This window comes from Pleurodeles waltl, chromosome 4_2 (assembly GCF_031143425.1).
Source record: "Pleurodeles waltl isolate 20211129_DDA chromosome 4_2, aPleWal1.hap1.20221129, whole genome shotgun sequence".
In the NCBI taxonomy this organism is placed as follows: Eukaryota; Metazoa; Chordata; class Amphibia; order Caudata; family Salamandridae; genus Pleurodeles; species Pleurodeles waltl.
The window spans coordinates 469646009-469669280 of record NC_090443.1 but is presented as its reverse complement, the minus strand read 5'-3'; the positions used below and the strand labels follow the sequence as shown (position 1 = coordinate 469669280).

At 42.7% G+C, this 23272-nt stretch overlaps 1 protein-coding gene across 2 annotated transcripts in view; it reads right to left on the bottom strand.

The window, feature by feature from the left end:
* Positions 1-23272, bottom strand: part of S1PR2 (sphingosine-1-phosphate receptor 2) — a 196740-nt gene that overhangs the window by 13907 nt on the left and 159561 nt on the right. The gene's annotated exons all lie outside the window — the stretch shown is intronic.

Sequence of the window (23272 nt, the reverse complement as noted above, 5' to 3'; positions counted from 1 at the left end):
GGGTGGAAGGGAATTTGTGAATCCTCTCAGATTCCCGAACTTTCTGTCACTGAAATATGAGGAAAATGTGTTTTTGCCAAATAATGAGGTTTGCAAAGGATTCTGGGTAACAGAACCTGATGAGAGCCCCACAAGTCACCCCATCTCGGATTTCCCTAGGTGTCTAGTTTTCAAAAATGCACAGGTTTGGTAGATTTCCTAAGGTGTCGGCTAAGCTAGAGGCCAAAATCCACAGCTAGGCACTTTCCAAAAAACACATCAGTTTTCAATGTGAAAATGTGATGTGTCCATGTTGCGTTTCCTGTCCCGGGCATTAGGCCTACCCACGCAAGTGAGGTACCATTTCTATTGGGTGACCTAGACAAACACAGAATAGCAGAACAAGTGTTATTGCCCCTTGTCTTTCTCTGCATTTTTTCCTTCCAAATGTAAGCCACTGTGTAAAAAAGACGTCTATTTGAGAAACGCCCTGTCATTTACATGCTAGTATGGGCACCCCGGAATTCAGAGATGTGCAAATAACCACTGCTTCTCAACACCTTATCTTGTGCCCATTGTGGAAATACAATCTTCTTCTTGTTACCTAGTTTACACTCTTTATATTTCAGCAAATGAATTGCCGTATACGCGGTATAGAATGAATACCCATTGCAAGGACCAGCTCATTTATTGGCTCTGGGTACCTAGGGATCTTGATGAACTTACAAGCCCTATATATCCCTGCAACCAGAAGAGTCCAGCACATGTAAGGGTATATTGCTTTCAAAAATCTGACATCGCAGGAAAACGTTACAGAGTAAAACATGGAGAAAAATGGCTGTTTTCTTTCACCTCAATTTCAATATTTTTTTATTTCAGATGTTATTTTCTGTAGGAAAACCTTGTAAGATCTACACAAATATCCTGTTGCTGAATTCAGAATTGTGTCTACTTTTCAGAAATGTTTAGCTTTCCAGGATCCAGCATTGGTTTCACACCCATTCCTGTCACTAACTGAAAGGAGGCTGAAAGCACAAAAAATAGTGAAAATGGGGTATGTTCCAGTAAAATGCCCAAAATTGGGTTGAAAATGTGGTTTTCTGATTCAAGTCTGCCTGTTCCTGAAAGATGAGAAGATGTTGATTTTAGCACTGCAAACCCTTTGTTGATGCCATTTTCAGGGGAAAAAACACAAGCCTTCTTCAGCAGCCATTTTTTCCAATTTTTGTTTAAAAAAAACAAAATTGTATTTTGGCTAATTTCTGGGTCTCCACCAGGGTAACCCACAAACTGTGGGTACCCATAGAATTCCTAGAATGTTGGAAAAAAAGGACGCAAATTTGGTGTGGATAGCTTATGTGGATGGAAAGTTATGAAGACCTAAGTACGAACTACCCCAAATAGCCAAAAAAGGGCTCAGCACTGGAGGGGGAGGGGGCAGCAGCTAAGGGGTTAATGCATTGTTTGCGTATTCCACTGGCACAGATAAGATGCAAGGCAACTCATGTTTTGTTTACATAACCTAGTAGCACAATCACCACAAGTCTTAACGCACCATGTCTTTCCATACCCCACTGGCTTTAACACCATGTGAGTCAACTTAGTTTTGTTTACATAAGCCATCGGCACAGAGCTCATCTACATATACCATGCAAGTCACTGTGTTCTTTGTTCACATAACCCATTGACAGAAAAGATGTCAACTCGTGCTTGTTTACATATATACTATGCGAATCATCTTATGTTTTTGTTTACGTACCTTAGCATAAAGACTCTGTAAAACTCAACTCATGCTTGCTTCCACAGGTCACTGGCTTAAAAACGCATGCTTTGTTTTAAAAGCCCACCAGCATAGAAGAAACATAGAACTAATGCTTCGTTTACATAGCTCACTAATATTGACACCATACAACTCATGTTTGTCTACACAACCCTCTCGCATAGAAGCCACACAACTAATGCTTTGTTTACATAGCCCTCTCACATAGACACCATACAACGTATGCTTTGTTTACATAGCCCACTAGTATAGCACTATACAACTAATGCTTTGTATACATAGTCCTCTCACATAGACACCATACAACGTATGCTTTGTTTACGTAGCCCACTAGTATAGCACTATACAACTAATGCTTTGTATACATAGTCCTCTCACATAGACACCATACAACTCGTTTGTCTACACAGCCCTCTCGCATGGAAAGCACACAACTAATGCTTTGTTTACATAACCCTCTCACAAAGACACCATACAACTTATGCTTTGTTTACGTAGCCCACTAGTATAGTACTATACAACTCATGCTTTTTTACATAGCCCTCTCGCATGGACACCATACAACTCATGCTTTGTTTACATAGCCTGCTTGTATGGACACAATACAACTCATGCTTTGTTTACATAGCCTACCAGTATAGAGACACCATACAACTCATGCTTTATTTACATAACTCACTCGTATAGCACTCTACAACTCATGCTTTTTTACATAGCCCTCTCGCATGAAACCCATACAACTGATGCTTTATTTAAATGCCCACTAGTATAGAGATACCATACAACTCATGCCTTGTTTACATAGCTCGCTAGTATAGATACCATACAAAGCATGCTTTGTTTACATAGCTCACTAGTATAGCATCATGCAGATATTTAATTTCACTCTTGCTCTGATTGAAGAACTTACCAAAACATTCCCAAATATTTGTTGCTCTGTCATTCTAAACACATGTGTGAAAAATGTGCAGTGTAACTTACACTGCATTTGTTCTTCATTGAAACCCTACTCGAGGCACAAGTAAGCACAGAGAGTACCGTTTTTTCTCCATTAATGATCTAATTTTATAACGAGTAACCCAGAAGGGGTGGCCTGAAAAAAACTATCACTTCTCACACGGTTATTGTGGGATACGGACAATGGACATCTTCCACTTCCTGGGTTCTGTTTCGAATTAGATGGGATCGCTTTTTAGCCTTTGGTTTAATCATCGTCTCCCCACCTACTCCTCCGATATTCCTGCCCTTCAAGCCAAACTGAGAAAACGTGTATTACACTTCTTAGCATATGAACGACGGGGTTAGCTAACGGCCATGTTACCTGAAGAGCTGAGCTATGCAGAAGGTTGTGATCCGAAAGTTTCACGGGACTTGACCCCTGGTGGTGAGGTCGTGACTAATGTGCATATGGTTGGCCCAGTTCGGCAACTGCACAGACAAGCACAAACACGATGCAATATGCAAAGCTAAAGGTGTGACAGTCATGCTTGACAGCATGAAGACACCTAAAAATCTCTAATTTCTGTATGCCTCTCATTTAAAAAATGAATACAGACAGGAACATTGACAATTTTCCTTGCATGTTTGTGTAAAAATCAGTAAAAATGTGCATACCCACAAAGTCTGCTTGTGCCTTGACACTGGGTGGGATTTCTTGGTGAGTGGCTTCCTAGTGGTGCACATATGATCAGATGTAGTGGCGATTTTCTACATTATACAGTGGGGCTGCATGTTCCATGTCTCGTGATTGCCACAACATTGAGGCTTTTGGCTGATAAGCGAGTATGCCGACTCCATGTCACAGAAGCACACGAACGCATAATTAAATGACAAAGAGCCATGATTTGTACACCCACCAGACCATTAAAAGGCAGCAACTATTCTTACAAGAGAGCAATGAATGACAGGGTGAGAATGGCGGAACGAGTGGCTGCTTCTCAACGGAGATAACATTTCAAAGGGTTCAACAGACGAATGAACAACAATTAGTAGGAAACAGAGCTTGCCAATCAGGCTGGAAAGATGCAATAACATGGGTAGAAAGGTAATTAAAGGCCCCACACTATGGAAAATCAGAGCTCTGCCATGGAGACAGCGCCTCTGTGAATAATGTCTGACTGGCAGGAACAGACGGGACACACCACGTGTAAACACTTAGCAGTCGCTTTCGGAATAATACCTGCTGTCCTGAAAGCATCCCTATCATCCTGGGTGGTAGCAATCCATGATAAGTCGCAGACATGCCAACTCACACGGTGCCACCATGTGTCACATGATTTTGGCTCCCTCCACACAGTCACCTGGTGAGCACCCGAAATCACATAATGACACGGAAAATGAGCTGGAAACTGCTGCAAACAGCGAATTTCAGCTCATCTTTGGAGGCAGTAAGCAGTGAATGTCCTTTAAGAGGCGTGCAAACACCCCAGGGCATCAGAGGCAGCCTCAATGACCCTTCTTTTTTGGAGGGGATGGGGTGGGGGGCTTGATGAGGGGCAGTGTGCCTCTTAGGCAGCTCTTGGAACAAGGCCCGCCTCTCCAAGGCCCCACCCACTCCTCAGAAGGTCTAATGAATTTGTAAGTTGGAAGGTATGTACATATCATGTCACATGTGATGACACTAAGGACAGGTGCTTCATATCCCTTAGTTTGTAATACCAAAGAAGGTGGATTTCTTCTATGTGTGCGATCGTTTAGGAGGTCACAAGTGATGCCACCAATGATGACATAGGTGATGTTAAGATGTCACCTCAATCAAGCGTTTAAAGAAAAACTGAAAAAAGACGACTTCACTCAAGCTGTCTTGTAGCTTTGTGCCACTCTCTTAATATTGGTAGGCGGTACTGTCTGCACAATTTCTAAGCACCTACACTACTTCGAAGTAGATTCAACATTTTGTCAAGCGTAGGATGACCACTGTATGTGTTTCTGAATAGCCACGGAAGTGCCACATTAAGGATGTTCACCGCATTTGCACCATGATGCACCCATGTTTCCCTGCCAATGTATCCTACTTAATGACTGTGAATAAATATGTATAGCATGCGGCTCTTCCGCAGTCATATGTGGAAATTCTGGATACAGTTAAATGCAAGTTCTGGTTTTGTGAATCCTGACCTCGGTCTACAAGTGCCAAGAAGCCGAATACTTTCTAAAAGCTGTAATGTTACTTAGTCTCAAGCCCAGCCTTGCTTTATTTTTTATACTCGTCAATTCAAATCGACATCAATAGCCTGGTGCTTACCTACCCGAGTATAAAGATCCTTATGAAGAGGTAGGCAATACAGAAATACGTGTGCACACACACACATGCCCAGTGCACGTTTCATAGATTTATCCCAGGCAGTTGTAGTGCAAGCTCTCCTTGTTGCATCTGATCCAGGCATTGAGTTACTACTGGAGTAGTGGCAGAGTCATACAGCTTGTGCATATTTGGCTCAGGTGGCAGAGCATTCAAGGGTGACCAACGAGAAACATACCTGTCCGAAGGTGGCCAGGTGACGTCTCTTTCTAGACCTGTTAGACAACCAGGTGATGAGGAGGTTTGCGCCCTAGTTCCAATACACAGATGGAAGCAGTAGAAATTTAAAAGCATGTATTTGACTGCTGCCCCTAACACTCAGTGATTCTTCTCGCCTACTAATCCAATGCCCATTCCTTACCTCAACAGCGCCCGTCACATCACTCTCTCCCACCAGCCATTCCTTAGTTCGGTGCCCCATACTCCTGACTCTTGTGATGTGTAAATGTATGTTCGTCCATTTACCACTCTCGCTCCCTGTCAGTCTTTTCCACATTTCTCACCAAGCTGTCTACTCTTCCTGTCAATCTGCACCCAATGCACCCCACTCTCCACCTGAGTCATTCTGATTGCTTTGTACCTACCTTATCACTCCATTTGTTTCTTTATGCTCGTCAACATTCACAACTCTCCCTCCTCAAAGTTACTTGACTCACCTCTCTTCCTGGCATTCTGAACCTCAGTACCCATCCACACCACTCATGACCCCAAGTATTGTGTGCAACAATTAAGAGAGCCATGTGTTTTTAGCCAACAAGATTTGGAAAAATTAAGCAACAAGACCCAGAAAACGATAAGCCATTCACAAAGAACCAGGACAGCATGAAGAGTTCAGATATGATGTGACATGGCAACTATGCAGTTTATATGGCATCTTAACTCCCACTGTTTCTGTCATTCTGTGCAACCCAACATTCATGAATCATCTTCTGTAACTCCATTCTTCTATATTCTTACTTCACTAGTCATTCTTACATCACTTGCTCCTTCTGTCATTCCCTCCAAAAACACAGACATATGAATGTAGACGTGCACAAACACACTCATGTGTACACACACACACACACATGCCAATCTCCCCACCTCTCTCCCCAAGAGCCTTAAAACAATTTTGGTTTCAAATACCACATTACACCCTTCGCTCCACCCCACATTAGATTATCTTTTAAAAATAAAACTTAAAATAACAATGCTTATCTATATAATTCAAGTACTTTGTCTATATACTCACATTTCTTGGCTATTAAAATCTTCTTTGTTTGTGATACTTCTAATGTAGTATTTTCCTGTACAAGTTTCCATTGTACCATCTACCTTCTCGAGGCTCCAAAAAAGAAACTAAGAGACTGGCATGGTGACAGACGTAATGAACTTTTTAACCGGATGCCACATTTGCATTATGTCCTGTGTGACAGGGTAAAAATGTGATGGAATCCACCACGAGCCGAAGACAGATACGCCTACGTGTTTCCCTGAAGCGGGGGTGTGATTGCTTGCTAACAGGGTGAAGGTGGTGGCGGGGAAACCTGAACGTCTCCCCAACCAATGAAAGGTGTGTGTTGAGATTTGAGACTCTTGTTGCCAGACACGTTCCAGTAAGGAGGAAGTTGAGATTGCGAATGCCAGCCACGTATATTTCCATCTTCCTCTACGCCTGTCAGGTTTGAAGCTTTGTGGTGGCCAAAAAACCCCAAGTTTTTCACATAAAAAAAAGAAACAGCTGGAAAGTGATATCACTTTGAAAGAAAAAAGCTGAGTTCTCTGAAAAGTGCCAGACAGGTTTTTCCCTTTCCTCCTCCCCTACCTCTTGGGTAGAGTCACAGGCATGTGGCTTATCCTGTCCTGACTAGACGAGAGTGCCAGGTAAAACCACAAGGGCTTTGTGATGTCCCTTTTTTGAAAGAGCACATGAGAAAGGTGAAAGAAAGCAAAATAAACTAAGGAGTAATAATACCCTTTCAAACATAAGTATTGCTTCTTTCTTTTAAAGACAAGAACTTGCTTTGTTTACACCTTGTTTTTAAGTGAGGTGGCTGGTGCCCTAGGAAGGACAGCATTGTTCTACAAAAGTGTGAAAAAGCCACAGAGACATTTCACACTTTTACTGTCAATTGGTTATATGAAGAATAAAACACTAAAATAGTAATCAAGGAAACAAATTAAAAAAATTGAAACTGGACCATTGTTGCTTACTGTGGAACCAACGTATAATAGCAGGCCTTGCTTGACTTGTTCGCAAACCATGAGCCTTGTTAAGAGTTTGTCGGACAAAATATTCTGTCAGAATTTGATGGATTTCTCTTCATCCATATTACAAGCGCTATAGGCTATAATGCACTTGTAACAAGGTGAACAGGATATCCGTTATGTTTGTGAAGGTGCACCCCATCTGACACACTCTAAGTAAGGGCCAATGTCCTCAATTTACACATCTTTCACAATAAGTCTCAAATCCTTAGTTCTGTAGCAGGTGTTGTAAGGGAGCATGTTGGGGTCTCCTTCAGCAATCCGGATTGAGATGTCAGAAAAAAGACAGGAAGATTGATTTCCTGGTTCAGGTTGAAATTTGAAAGAAGGTTGGTTAAAGGGCTTCTCCTTCAACCTGTAATGTGCTACATAATGTTCAGGTGTGACTTGAAGTCACTGACTAGTCCTGGGAATGGAAGAGGCCCTACAGAAGGCCCAGGAAGGCCCTGCTTCCTTGTCATGAGCAAATGAGCCAGTGTTACATGTGTTTAAATGATTTGTTGATAATCCTGGCCCAATGAATTTTGAGATCAACGTCCACAATTTTACAGTGTGCAAATATGCTATGGGTGTGAGTTTGTGAGATTTCCCAGGTTAGCCCACCTGCAAAAAGTGTTTACCAAACTTTTGATCGTAGTTTACCATCCAGAAAAATAACACAGATTCACACTGGGTAAGGACACAAGAAAATATGTTTCGCAGTGGGAACGAACGGTGGTAGGGGAGCAAGACTTGGAAAACTAGTGCAGTAAAGGGAAAGAGATTTCTCCTTCGTGAAACATATTTCTCCGAGATGAAGCACAAAACAGACATATAAAAAGATCAGCAAGTCTCAATGAACTTTAACGTGACGGGTCCACATTTGGAAAAGCACTCAATTATGCCATTATTAGATCCCTATATGACTATTTTAAATCCGCAGCACTCGCAGATTCAGAAGAGAACTGGAACAATTTAAGAATTCCAGGAAAGTTGGAAATGTAATAAAAAGTAGATGCATACCTACTGGAGCAAGTGTCCAGGCCCTTTGAACCGAGTTGAGCTCTCGTGGAATTCTTCCAGGACACACGTGACTTTGGTATGTATGACTCGACTGAGATAAGTAAGGTGGCCAACTGCCACGTTTTCAGAAACTGGGTTTTAAGTTTTACAGTGACAGAGAGGGCTTGGGGTAGAAGGTATTAATCTCAGAAATTATCGAAATGATTTGGTTAACAAACGCAAATAAATCATGCACAAAATTCTGGAATGTTCTCAAGCTGCAAAAAGAAGAAAAGTTGAGGTGCACAAGACCTGGGCCGCCCTAAAATATATTAAAGCTGGATGCAGGTAACGCCATGGTATTTAAAAGTGAACTTTCAGTGGGTGTGGGAGGGGAAGAATGCCTCCATACCCCTCCAAACAGGGAATACGTTGTATCACCTGAGTGCTTCCTACTAATATAACCTTGGTTCACACACAGGTTTTCTGACGCTACCGTTATGTGGCAGTATTTTCCGGTGGCTGATAATAGGCCTGGGTAGTACCGATTTGGCTCTCTGAAGGACAGTCCCAGCACTTAGCTAATGTTTGAAAAAGCCCATGACAGATACCAAACACTATTAATCAGGTTAGTGAAGGGTGACCACTGACAAGGACGCAGAACTCGATTAGAGCGTGGAAGCTATCTCTTTAGCGAGCTGCTCCGTTGTGATGTGAAGCGAAATTGCCGTCAAGTAGATTCGAGGGACGAACATTTTGCTGGGAGCGCGCGCCACAACATTCTTTCTGTGTAAGAAGAGTATCTGTATCACAACGATCTTTTTCTCGGTACAACATCATAAAACAAGAAGCAACTAGTAACAGTGAAATAAATATATACATCACCTACTGGCGGTTGCCAGTAGGTAGTTACTTGTTTCCATTGAAAATGTGTTTTTTGACTTGCCTATATCTTTGGCAACGTTTGATGAATCTTCATGAAATTTTCCAAGAAAGAGGGTTACCGAAAATATTGAATGTGGGAAGTTTCGTAGTGATCCATCAAGCGGAGGTCTGAGAAAGAGCGGCGTCAAAAAAAGTGAGTTTCGCATTATAATTCTCGTAGGGATTTTAGACAGGACAACAGCCCAAAACGCTGGGCAGAATTACACCAAATTTGGCAGGAAGGTAGCTCTTGGTCCAGAAAGAGTCCTTTTTGTTATTTGGTGTAAATCCTTTCCGTAGTTTTGGGGATATTAAAAGAAAGAAAAATATAGCTATCTAGAGGCGTGAAGGATTTTGCGTGAAGAACAAGCTCGAGCAGAGATCTACAGAGCTCTGATGGGCTGCCAAGACTTCAACCAGGAAGTGTTGGGAGTAAAAAAAACGAAAAAAAAAAAAAACGGACCAGGGTAACGACATCTTGACCCCTTAGCTCTGGTGCTGGGTCCCCTAGGGACCCCCAAGGTCAAAAAAGCCTTTTAAAAAACATTTTTTGCTGCAAATTCGCAACAGGGTCGCAAATCCACAGCAAAAAAAAACAAAAACAACAACTGCGGTCTCCCGTGCTTGTTGGGGTCAGGTCCCAGTGGCATGTCAAAAATAAGGACCCCATGTGCCTCCCTCTTGGGCTTTTTTATGCTCTGGGGACCGCCACATTTACACTGAATGCAGAGAGGCAGCATGGCCACCGCACCCTGGGGACTCCTACCTCCCCAGGGCAAAAAAAAGAATGAATGCAGGGGGGCTGCGTGGCCCCCCCAACAGCCCCCGGGACCATCACCTCTCTGGGGCAAACACTGAATAACATGTGGGGGGGATGCATGGCCCCCTTCAACCCTGGGACTGGTACCTCCCCGGGGTGAAAAAAAGAATGAATGCGGGGGGGAGCTGCAGTCCCGGGGACCTTCACCTCCACGGGGCAAATATTGAATTGGATGCAGGGGGAGCTGCGCAGCCCCAGGGACCACCACCTCACAGGGGCTGAAATGAAAGAATGAACGTGGTCTTTGTAGACCCCTAACCCCCCGTAGATCACTACCTCCCTTGGCCCTGAAGACCACCCCCCCCAAAACAAAATGTTTAGGCCGGGCCCCAGAGGATGGGATCCCCAGGGCTGAGAGTGGCCATTTAAGATGTCATCAATGATGTAATCAGTGATGTCACTAACCATGTCATGAGTGATGTAATATGTGAGGTCATCAGCAGTGCATTACAGGGACCCATGTTATAGTTAGCTCAGGTAACTATACCTGCTGAATTTCTATGGTTTTGTATGTATGGAATGTGTGCCTAACTATAATGTCCCTGTAACCTTTGTTTTTTTCAGTGGATATATATGCCATAAAAATATATCAAAAAAGAAATGCCATACGAAAACACAAAGGTAGGGGATAAGTTATAGTTAGGAAACCTTTATACTTTATTTATTCTACCCAAATTAAACAACAATAAAAATACAAATTAATAACTTAAAAATCTTGCAGCTCCGTACACAGTGTTACTTAAAATTTTAAATTATGCACAGCCTTCAAATTACTATAAATTGCACACCTTCGTACAATTTTGTCACCTCATTTGTTACATGACATTAAGTATGGTGAACATAATAGTTAGGTGAAAACTTTAGTGACAACGTAACATTTTAAACTAAAAGAAACACTGAAATTCACCAGTTATAGTTACCTCTAGAAACAATTACCCATGCCATACTTGTGCCCTACGTTAACTGTAGCTCAGACCCTCGCCGTGCACAACTAATTATTCCACACATCAAATCACACATGATGTTATATAACTGATAACATCACTGCACTATTTGAAATGACATCATTGATGACAAGACTGTAGATGTTGGGAGCATAACGTATGGGTGGCATACGGCAAGAGTTATAGCTAAATATAACCAAGGCCACTGGAATTATGCAACTGGAGAGGGTTAAATTATGCTGCAGAGTTGAGTAAATCATGCGGCAAAAAAGGCAAATTATGCAGCATAATGCAGCACATTATGTAATAGTATTATTTCATTATTTCAGCATTTATAAACTTTTCTGGCATTGGTTCTTCCTCATTAGTACCATTATAATACACAAATATAGCAATAAGCAACAAAAAAAGGTGACCAGTCCAACTTTGCAAAGGGTCTTTCAGTGCACGGCAAAATATGGAGCTGTATTTTTGTAACTTTGGAACCTCTTGAGCTACAAACCTTTTTGGTTGAAATCTGCAGATTATGCTGCAGATGATGGATTATGTGGCAAATGTGGCAAATCTTTAATTATATGAAAATCGCCACAGCCTCACAATCACATAATTCCAATGGCCCTGTCTATAACTCGTGAATTTCAGTGTTTTTTTTAAGTTAAAAACCTTACGTTGTCATTGACATTTTTCATCTAACAATATTGTCATGTTGACCTTTGTTTTTTTTAGTGAAAAAATAAATAAATATATATATATATATATATATATATACATACACACACACATAAACATATGTATATATATATATTTTTTTTTTTCACAAAAAAGGTTACATGGATGGTATAGTTAGGTTCAGATTTTACACACACAAACCCATAGAAATTCAGCTGTTATAGTTTAGAGTTATTTCAAGTAACTATAACTCGTGCCCTAAGCTATCTGTAACTTGTGCCCTCGCCTTGCACAGTTTTCTAATCGATAATTTTACTGCAAATGTTAAAATTATATTATCAATGATGTCATAGAAGATGTCATGAGTTATGTAATAACTGGGGAAATTAGCAGTGCATGGTGAGAGCGCGGGTTATAGTCACTTAGGGCACAAGTTATACTTAATTGAAATAGCTCTAACTATAACAGCTGAATTTCTATGGTTTTGTGAAACTCAAAGTATGTCCTGGGGGCCACATGCGGCCCTCTTGATCCCTACATGCCCCCATTCCCCCCCCGATGAACAGCAGCACTGGCTGCTGTTAACTTGCTGAGCACTAATAATCAGAAAAAAATAGTAAAGAGATGGGCAAGCATTTATTTGCAGCTTATCTCAATTTATGAACTGAATTTATCAAGTAACTATGTGGCGTCCCACACCACTTAACTTTAGCAAAACCTTTAATTTTAAAGACATATTACAACAAATCTGTAAATATAGGATTATGTTTCTTAAAAATAAGTGCATTTTATTATGATGCAAAAGCATTTTACCATACCATTGCATTGCGATGTATTTTGTAAGTGATAGTTTTCAAACGTGACTTTAGAAACATTCCTACTTCCCCACTCCACACTGACAACAATGTCAATATTGCACTGAGAGGAAAATCAATTGTCAATTGCACCTAGGCCTAGGTTGCTAAAACATTATATTCAAATTCAGGAAAAGCTTTTGGACAGCATACATTCTCTACTCGTTTATTTAGAGGTCCTGTTATATGCCTTGATGATGAAGAAAGAAGCGAAGTGAAAACAAAGTTCCTAGGATTATACAATGTGATCAAGGGGAAAGCTGAGATTGATCCCAGGTTTTCTGGTTTCACATTGAGTAATGCAGCCACTAGATGTACATGCTTCGCTTCCCCTACGACTACCTTACACAATCGCTGACCCACCAGGACCCCATAAAGCCACCCTGCTGACATCAATGTGGCCCTGGTCACATAACAGACCATACTTTCTGGCCCCTGGGCAAATGTTTGCGAGTACCCATGACCTAAAATATATTTTTTGCATATATATATATATATATATAGAGAGAGAGAGAGAGAGAGAGAGAGATGGAAAATGTCACTTACCCAGTGTACATCTGTTCTTGGCATGAGACGCTGCAGATTCACATGCTGTGCATTATCCTGCCATCTAGTGTTGGGCTCGGAGTGTTACAAGTTGTTTTTCTTCGAAGAAGTCTTTTCAAGTCACGAGACCGAGGGACTCCTCCCATTGCGCATGGGCGTCGACTCCATCTTAGATTATTTTCCCTGCAGAGGGTGAGGTAGGAGTTGTGTGTATAGTAAAGGTGCCCATGCAATGGAGTAAATATGTATGTACATAATGTGTCTAAAAAATAGTATATATTTACAAATTTACAAGTTTCATCCAACTTATAACGGCTACAGGCCCCCGGGGAGGTGGGAGGGCGCATGTGAATATGCAGCGTCTCATGCCACGAACAGATGTACACTGGGTAAGTGACATTTTCCGTTCGATGGCATGTGTAGCTGCAGATACACATGCTGTGCATAGACTAGTAAGCAGTAATCTCCCTAAAAGCGGTGGCCTAGCCTGTAGGAGTTGAAGTTGTCTGAAATAATGTTCGTAATACAGCCTGTCCTACTGTGGCTTGTTGTGTTGTTAACACATCTACACAGTAATGTTTTGTGAATGTATGAGGCGTAGACCATGTGGCTGCCTTACAGATTTCTTTCATAGGTATATTTTCTAGAAAGGCCATTGTGGCGCCTTTTTTCCTAGTGGAGTGCGCCTTTGGCATAATAGGCAGATCTCTTTTTGCTTTAATATAGCAGGTCTGAATACATTTCACTATCCATCTGGCAATGCCTTGTTTGGATATTGGATTTCCTGCATGAGGTTTTTGGAAGGCTACAAACAATTGTTTTGTTTTGCGAAATTATTTTGTTCTATCAATGTAATACATTAGTGCTCTTTTGATGTCTAATGTATGTAAGGCTCTTTCAGCTACTGAGTCTGGTTGTGGAAAAAAGACTGGGAGTTCCACTGTTTTGGTTTAGGTGGAACGGTGATATCACTTTTGGTAAGAACTTTGGATTTGTACGGAGCACCACTTTATGTTTATGTATTTGTATAAAGGGTTCTTGTATTGTAAATGCTTGCATTTCACTTACTCTTTTAAGAGATGTGATAGCTACTAGGAAGGCTACTTTCCAGGTTAAGTATTGCATTTCACAAGAGTGCATGGGTTCACATGGTGGACCCATGAGTCTTGTTAATACAATATTGAGGTTCCACGAGGGAACTGGTGGTGTTCTTGGGGGTATGATTCTTTTTAAACCCTCCATAAATGCTTTGATGACTGGGATTCTAAAGAGTGATGTTGAATGTGTAATCTGCAGGTAGGCAGATATTACAGTGAGATGTATTTTGATAGAAGAAAATGCTAGTTTTGATTTTTGTGAGTGTAATAAATAGCCTACAATGTTTTTTGCAGAAGCATGTAGTGGTTGAATTTGATTATTATGGCAGTAATAAACAAATCTTTTCCACTTGTTTGCCCAGCTTTGAAAGTAAGTTTGTAGTATCTGGGGATGAATTTCCCATTTGTGTGTTTGTTGGTGATCTCGACTGAGATTGTCGGCTAACTGGTTTTGAATCCCTGGGATGTACTGTGCTATTAGGCGAATGTGGTTGTGAATCGCCCAATGCCAAATCTTTTGTGCTAAGAGACACAGTTGTGATGAGTGTGTCCCTCCCTGTTTGTTTAGGTAATACATTGTTGTCATGTTGTCTGTTTTGACAAGAATGTGTTTGTGGGCTATTAGCGGTTGAAATGCTTTCAATGCTAGAAACACTGCTAACAGCTCTAAATGATTTATATGCAGTTGCCTTTGTTGAACGTCCCATTGTCCCTGTATGCTGTGCTGGTTGAGGTGTGCTCCCCACCCTATCATGGAAGCATCTGTTGTGATCACGTATTGAGGCACTGGGTCTTGGAATGGCTGCCCTTGGTTTAAATTTATAGGATTCCACCATTGAAGCGAGGAGTGTGTTTGGCGGTCTACCAACACTAGATCTTAAAGTTGACCCTGTGCTTGTGTCCATTGTGTTGCTAGGCATTGTTGTAAGGGACGAGTTTGTAGTCTTGCGTTTGGGACAATGGCTATGCATGAAGACATCATGCCTAGGAGTTTCATTACAAACCTCACTTGATAGTGTTGGTTTGGGTGCATGTTTAGTATTACATTTTGGAAGGCGTGTACCCTTTGTGGACTTGGAGTGGCAATCCCTTTTTGTGTGTTGATTGTTGCTCCTAAGTACTGTTGTATTTGACACGGATGTAGATGTGATTTTTGGTAGTTTATGGAGAACCCTAACTTGTGAAGGGTTTCTATGACGTAGTTTGTGTGTAGAAGACACTGTTGCTGAGTGCTGGTTTTTATTAACCAATCGTCTAAGTAAGGGAATACATGCATGTGCTGCCTCCTGATGTGAGCAGCTACTACTGCAAGACATTTTGTGAATACCCTTTGGGCTGTTGTTATGCCGAACGGTAACACCTTGAATTGGTAATACACGCCTTGTATTACGAACCTCAGGTATTTCCTGTGGGAAGGATGTATGGGTATGTGGAAATAAGCATCTTTGAGATCTAATGTTGACATGTAGTCCTGTTGTTTGAGCAAGGGAATCACGTCTTGAAGTGTCACCATGTGAAAGTGATCTGATCTGATGTAAAGATTTAGGGGGTTATTCCAACTTTGGAGGAGGTGTTAATCCGTCCCAAAAGTGACGGAAAAGTGACGGATTTACCACCAGCCGTATTACGAGTCCATTATATCCTATGGAACTCGTAATACGGCTGGTGGTATATCCGTCACTTTACCGTCACTTTTGGGACGGATTAACACTCCTCCAAAGTTGGAATAACCCCCTTAGTGTTCTGAGGTCTAATATTGGTCTCAGTGTTTTGTCCTTTTTTGGAATTAGGAAATATAGGGAGTAAACCCCTGTTCCTTTTTGATGGTTGGGTACTAGTTCTATTGCTTCTTTTTGTAACAATGCTTGGACTTCTAGTTGCAACAGATCTAAGTGTTGTTTGGACATGTTGTGTGCTCTTGGAGGCACATCTGGTGGTAAATGTAGGATTTCTATGCAATAGCCATGTTGGATAATGGCTAGGACCCATGCATCCGTAGTTATGTGTTCCCAGTTGTGGTAATAATGTGTGAGTCTCCCCCCCACTGGTGTGGGGGTTTTTGACTTTGAAGTCACTGTTTGGTGTGTGGGGTTTTTGGGCTCTGGAATTTCCCTCTTGTTTTAGGGAACTGTCCACCCCTATATTGTCCTCGAAAACCTCCCCTCTGATATTGGCCCTGATATGTGGGTCTGACTTGTGAGGTGGAGGGCTCTGTGGTTTGGTCCCGAAACCCCCCTCTAAAGTGTGGCTTCCTAAAAGTGCCTCTTCTCTGTGGGGAGTAGAGCGCGCCCATGGCCTTTGCCGTGTCCGTGTCTTTCTTCAGTTTTTCTATCGCTGTATCCACCTCCGGCCCAAGCAATTGTTGTTCGTTAAAAGGCATATTCAGCACAGCCTGCTGGATTTCTGGCTTAAATCCGGAGGTCCGTAACCACGCGTGTCTTCGAATGGTTACCACTGTGTTTACTGTCCTGGCCGCCGTATCTGCTGAGTCCATAGCCGACCTTATTTGGTTGTTGGAGATAGTTTGGCCCTCCTCGACAACCTGTTGGGCACGTTTCTGGAACTCTTTGGGAAGGTGTTGGATGAGATGTTGCATTTCATCCCAATGTGCCCTGTCGTATCTTGCCAGTAGATCCTGTGAATTGGCAATTCGCCATTGATTGGCTGCCTGTGCGGCCACTCTCTTGCCTGCTGCATCGAATTTCCGACTTTCTTTGTCGGGCGGTGGTGTATCTCCAGAAGTTTGTGAGTTTGCCCTTTTCCGGGCTGCTCCTACTACCACCGAATCAGGAGTTAACTGTTGTGTAATGTACACAGGGTCCGTAGGGGGAGGTTTATATTTCTTCTCCACCCTAGGTGTGATGGCTCTGCTCTTGACTGGGTCTTGAAACACCTGTTTGGCGTGTTTTAACATGCCTGGTAACATTGGCAAACTATGGCATTGGCTTGACAGGGTGTTGAACAAGAAGTCATCTTCTATGGGCTCTGCATGCAATGCTACATTATGAAAAGTAGCTGTCCTGGAAACCACCTGCATGTAAGCAGTACTGTCCTCAGGTGGTGATGGCCTTGCCGGGTAGCAATCCGGACTATTATCTGAGACCGGTGCATCATACAAATCCCATGCATCCGGGTCATCTTGGCTCATCCCTGTGTGCGTTGGTGACTGCATCATTGGGGGTGTTGCTACTGGGGACAGATGTGGTGAGAGCAGTGGCGATGGCTGTGGAGAAAACTGTGGTGGTGTTTTTTCTTTAGCCACTTTTGCTTTTGGCTGCATTTCCACCTCTTGGAATGCGAGCTTCCGCTTCATCTTTATTGGAGGAAGAGTTCTGATTTTCCCCGTGTCTTTTTGTATATGGAGCCTCCTCTGGGTATGGTCTGGCTCTCCCATGCCCAGTTCTTGTTCAAACCTGTGGCCTTGTAATTGTGTGGAAAGGCCTTGTTCGTCTGTATAGGAGCTGTGTTTCGGGTCCGAGTCTGCATGTTTCGGCACCAAAACCTTTTCGACAGTCTTTTTCGGTTCCGAGGAAACCTTTTTGGCTTTCGGGGTGCCAATCTCTCGGTGCCGAGTCTGGTCGAGCCGGTATCTCGGTGCCGAGTCTGTTCGGAGCCGGTATCTCGACCGGAGTCGGATGTCTTCGGCAGCTGAGAGGCCTTTTTTGGTGCCGATGTTTGGTCACCGTGTTTTCGGGTTAGGCCATGGCCTGTTGGCGGTGGCGTCCCCTTGGCCTTCATTATTTTCGAGTGAGTTTTTGCCGGGATTGTTTTACTCAAGGTTTGCTGCTTCTTCGGTTGCTCATTCTCGGATTCTGAGTCTGAATCTGGAATGGAGAATCTCTCCTCTTCTTCGACGTCAGTGTGACCGGCCGGTGTCGACGCCTTCTGAAGTCTTCGAGGTCTTCGATCCTGCAGTGTTTTCTTGGATCGAAATGCCCGACAGGCCTCGCAAGTATCCTCTTTGTGTTTGGGGGACAAACACAGATTACAGACCAAGTGTTGGTCTTTATAAGGATACTCAGCGTGGCAGTTGGGGCAGAAGCGGAAGGGGATCCGGTCCATGAGTTTTGAAGATGGACACGGTCGGGCCGACCAGGCCCCGCTGAGGAGTGGAAGCCCCGAAGGGCCGCCGGAGCTCTTCTTTCTTCGGTGTCGATGTGCTAGCCCTAACCCGGTACCAAGCACAAACAATACCGTCAAATTTTCCGATGGATAACTATCTTTTCCGAACCGAAATACGGAGCGAAGAGGAACACGTCAGAACCCGATGGCGGAAAGAAAACAATCTAAGATGGAGTCGACGCCCATGCGCAATGGAGCCGAGAGGGAGGAGTCCCTCAGTCTCGTGACTCGAAAAGACTTCTTCGAAGAAAAACAACTTGTAATACTCCAAGCCCAACACTAGATGGCAGGATAATGCACAGCATGTGTATCTGCAGCTACACATGCCATTGAACATATATATATATATATATACATATATATATGCAAGTTGCAAGTTCTGTCCTATAAAGTGTGTGCATCATTGCTAAAGTCTATTGAGAATATTCAATCGGCATTGATGCTCTCCTACCTCTACCACTGTAGCTCACATCTATACCCAGAACACCCATTACTGAGAACCACAAGTCCCGACTAGGGTTCTCCTGCATATTATTGGCACGTGTGGAGGCAAGACAATGAAAAGACAAATTTACATGTCTGAGTTCTAAAAAAAAGCATTGACTTTCAGACACCCACAAATAGGTACCTTTCACAAGTGCCAAATCCATACCAAGGCTACCATAAAGCACCCACAGCACAATATGTAGAGTCAGCTTGCACAAAGCCCTGCTACTCAACTTGGCAACAATCGTAAAGTTAAAGTACCTTAGGAACTGAGTGCTAGACAATGAAGGTGCCCACGTTGTGCACCTCATACTGTAAGGTGCACCTCTATTTACAGGCTGAAATCCCATCACAGTTGGTCAAGAGCCTGGGTGGAATGCACAAACTTGTGACTGTTAGAAATCCTCCGATGTTCATTGTGAAGCGACTATTAAGGAACAGGGAGGTGCAGCAGTCCAAGATCACACATAATAGCATACCATATAAATCACCCTCTGAACATTTGAAACAACCTTAGGCAAAGCCTATAGGTCTCACCTATGCGAATGTCTTTTAGCCTTGTTGTAGAGCAGTGCGACTGTAGTGCAACATGTTTAAAAGTTATAATTAAAAAAGCGCTATAAGCATTTTTTACCTTCCTGTGTCAGTGCATTTTTAATCAACTTTTATGGTGCTTTTTTAAAATAACTTTCAGCCACGCTGATCTACAGCATGGCTAAAAGACACTGGCAAGCCAACAGCTCTCACCCAGATCTGACCTATTTGCATTGCCAATACTTGTTAGTACTGACAAACACTTGTGCCTCTGAAGGGTTGCACAGCCTGGATGGTCTTCGCAAGATGTAACAGACACCTTCCTACACAAAAACAATCAATGGAGGCGTTTTCCTCCTATGTATGCCGCAGAATGCAGCACCCATAGAAAAAGGAAAAAAGGGAGAAATAAAGTTATTTCTCCTCGTTACGCCTCCTCTGGGGAGTCATAGGCTTTGACGCATTCCCAGGGTTACAAATCACTGTATATGGGCAAGGGTGTCAAAATCCATGGATGTTGCGTGGGAAAGTCCACAGCAATGCCCAAGGAGCACCTCTTTGACGCAGCAACTTATGCTGGGTTGCGTTACTCCATATCTACAAGGCCATGAAAAGCCATGCAAAGTGGCTTTGACTAGCCTGGTAGATATGAGCTTGCAGCCTGCACCACCTGTGTGTCAAAAACAGTGATGCACCAGCTGCACAAGCCACTTCTCAATATGCCACATGGTGCGTATACATTAGTTATGGCAATGCTGCAGTTTCTATACATTTATTGGTTAATGTTACCTCATACCACACCCATTTTAGGAGTATGCCTCTATACATGCTGTGCACATTTAGGTGTGTGTACCTAGTCTGTCAATCACACATTTTCTGACAAGGGGCGTTCATCAATATGATTTAGCCACAGCCGATTTGACAAAGGTCAGTCAAAATACAGCCACTAGCATTCTCCTGAAACAAATTGGATTGGCATTCTCTATCCATATCTCAGGTAAGATTAAATCACTGCCTGCTACTGATTAATTTAACTGATGCAGCATGGGCTGACATGAGATTTCGTCACTATCATACTCACCCAGTCATTCACTTTTCTGGTGTGTATTCCACTTAGGGCAACAAATGCAAACTGGGTGGCGTGGTGAGCAAAACAATGATGTATTAAACCCAGATCTGTGACTGGGGGTGAACTCCTGATTTGTGCAGCATTCCGTCCCTAATCTGTTCCTTTCGCATTTGTCGCCCTAAGTGGGAAGGGTATGCCCAGACGAGGGTCCTGTGCTCACCATGCCACCGGGTTCAAGCTAACCTGGCTGATGAGGGGTGATACCATGAAACAGGTCCCAGGATGCTTGTTTTCAGTCTGGGAAGGGCCGGCCTGGCAGTTTGGGTTGGACTGTTCACATGGGGAGCAGAGTTAAGACTGATTTGCATATGGCTGAATCCAAACTGGGATGGGATGGCGTGGTGAGCAAAAACAATGGATTTAATCCAGATCTATGACTAGGGATGAATGTTTCATTTGTTCAGCATTCCGCCCTTCATCTGTTCCTGTTCAAATATCAACTGCCGGCAAAATTTGCATCATTCCCAGTAATATGCTTTATAAGCAAAAATCTTTAAGATCCTTTATTATGCTTCTTGGCCTAATTGGAGGTTGCAAGTGTACAAATCCTAACGCAGGAGAACAGAACAATGTAAACAGAATAAACGTAAGCAGCTCTTGTTCATGGCAATGTGCATTTTGCGCTATATTTTTAGCGTGAAGTGCATCTTCACTACCAAAATTGACTTGAGGATTTATTGTGTACTAAAATATAGTGCAAGGTGCAAGATTTGAATTTCATGTAATTTATCATCATTTTTCAGACATTTTGCATAGCTCGACAAAAATTAGACAAAATTTGCACACCGCTAGCAAATAGCATACAATATGATGCTACAGTATAATCATTAAATAGCAAAGAGAGTGGGGGGCTTAATGTAAAAGAAACAAAAAAGGCAATAATTGTGGGGCAAACACCAGTGTCAATAGTGTCAGGGTTTGCCCACTGATGAAATTTCCATAAATTGTCTGTAGGATGTAACTTGAGTCCTCTTGCCCAGTGACTACCAGACCCACTTTTGGCCATACTCATTGCACTTAAGGCGTTCGGTGAAACATTAACTAGGTGATGGATGGAATGCACGAATTAAGCTCAGCCACAGGCAATCATTCAGTAACACATTCCAGTCCATCGTTGTTCACTCTAGACAAAGGCTCATCTTATGCAAATCGGAGCCAGCCTTGCTCCTCATTGTAACAGTCTGGTCAGTGTTTAATAGCTGGTGGTTCTCAGTGGGGGCCACCAGCAATCATTTTTGGGGCTCAGCACTTATGTTTCTGTATCCAGCATATAAGAGAAACATTGGGAAAAACAAGCAAAGCAGAAAGAAGGACGAGAAAGACGGAAGTAAGTCATGAAGGAAGAAAGCAGGAACCTGCAAGAGTGAGATACAGGGCAGGAGTGTTTGGTAGTGGAATAAAGAGGCATGAAGTGGATTTAAGACTACATAGCCTTGGTATTCGGTGTGCCGACATTTTATTGCACAGGCCGCAGGCTTCTGAGCAGAGGTTTGGGCACCGGCAGTCATTCTTTTACAAATTAAATACCGAGTCCCTCCCAAACTGCCAGCCCAAGCCATCTCGAGAATATATACTTCCGATTTTATTTCTCTTGACTTCATTTTGTCAACTTTCATTTAATACCTTAGCCGAAGAGCCTGACAAAGTTAAAATCATGTTTCGCACATAAACTCCCCTATCTGGGCCTTGCATTTACTACAGGTGAAATGTTACGGGAGTATAAATATTTACGCATTCAACTGTAAGTGACTTATCCTTGGGTTGCTCTATGACTTTAAAAAATAAGGGTCAGATTTATGTGGGCCTAGCATCATTTCAACACCACATTCGCGTCATTTATTTTAACGATAATGTGGCGTTGGAAGGCCAAAAACACTGCGCCATATTTACAAAGGGGCGCTGGGGGGGGGGGAGAAAAAATGGCGCAAAGAAATCTAAGAGATTTATTTGCATCATTTTTATTGGCATTTTTTTACGGCTGGTAGGAGCAAGCGATAAAAAGAGGCTCCTATTTGTTAAACTGGGACACAATGTGCTTTGCAGAATTAGCGTCATGATTTTTTACGCGAATCCTGCTAAGGGCCGGACTAGCATAAAAAAAAAATTCTGACGCTAGTCCCAATGACTACTGTCATGGTGTGCTGTATTTTAAAAATGGCGCACAGATGGGGGCGTTCGGGGGATGCTAAGCGGCGCAAGAAAGTGGCGCTGCACTAGGTGCAGTGCCACTTTTCATAAATCTGCCCCAATATTTTTAAAACTTGATGATTCAACGAGGAAGGGTCCAATTCCAATCTTAACACTTCGATGCCAACAGCCTATGGTAGGTGCACCGTATTTAAGGATCCCTGCATTACAGCTGAGAGCTTTTGTCAAAAGCCATTCCACCAGCACCATATGAGCATTTGCGGCTAAGCTGCTCAATGCCAAACAGTCAGCTTGCATTACAGCATGATGGAATTGTATGCTTTTTTTCCACAGAAAAATCCATTAATGTATGGTTTGTTTGCGAAAAACAAAACATCAATAATACAGCGTACATAGTTTTTTTTCTCAGCACATGGGAAATTGTAAAAGTTTTTTTCCTGCTCATGTCAGTCATTTAGTACTGGAAGCCTTCCAACTGCATGGAGTCAATTATTTGATTCTGTGCCCGCTGGAAAGCTGTTCCAATCGCGGATTTGGCTGAGGCTATGCCCCATACCCCATTACAACCCATATTAGTTTGAAAGAATCTGGTGTTCACAGCCTGAAACCTTCTTCTCAGGTTCTTCATAATACCACTGTTCTGGGTTTCATAAACCGTGTGGCCATGTAGTTGTGCTATCAGCTGTAGATGGCAGAACCACAGGACCAATA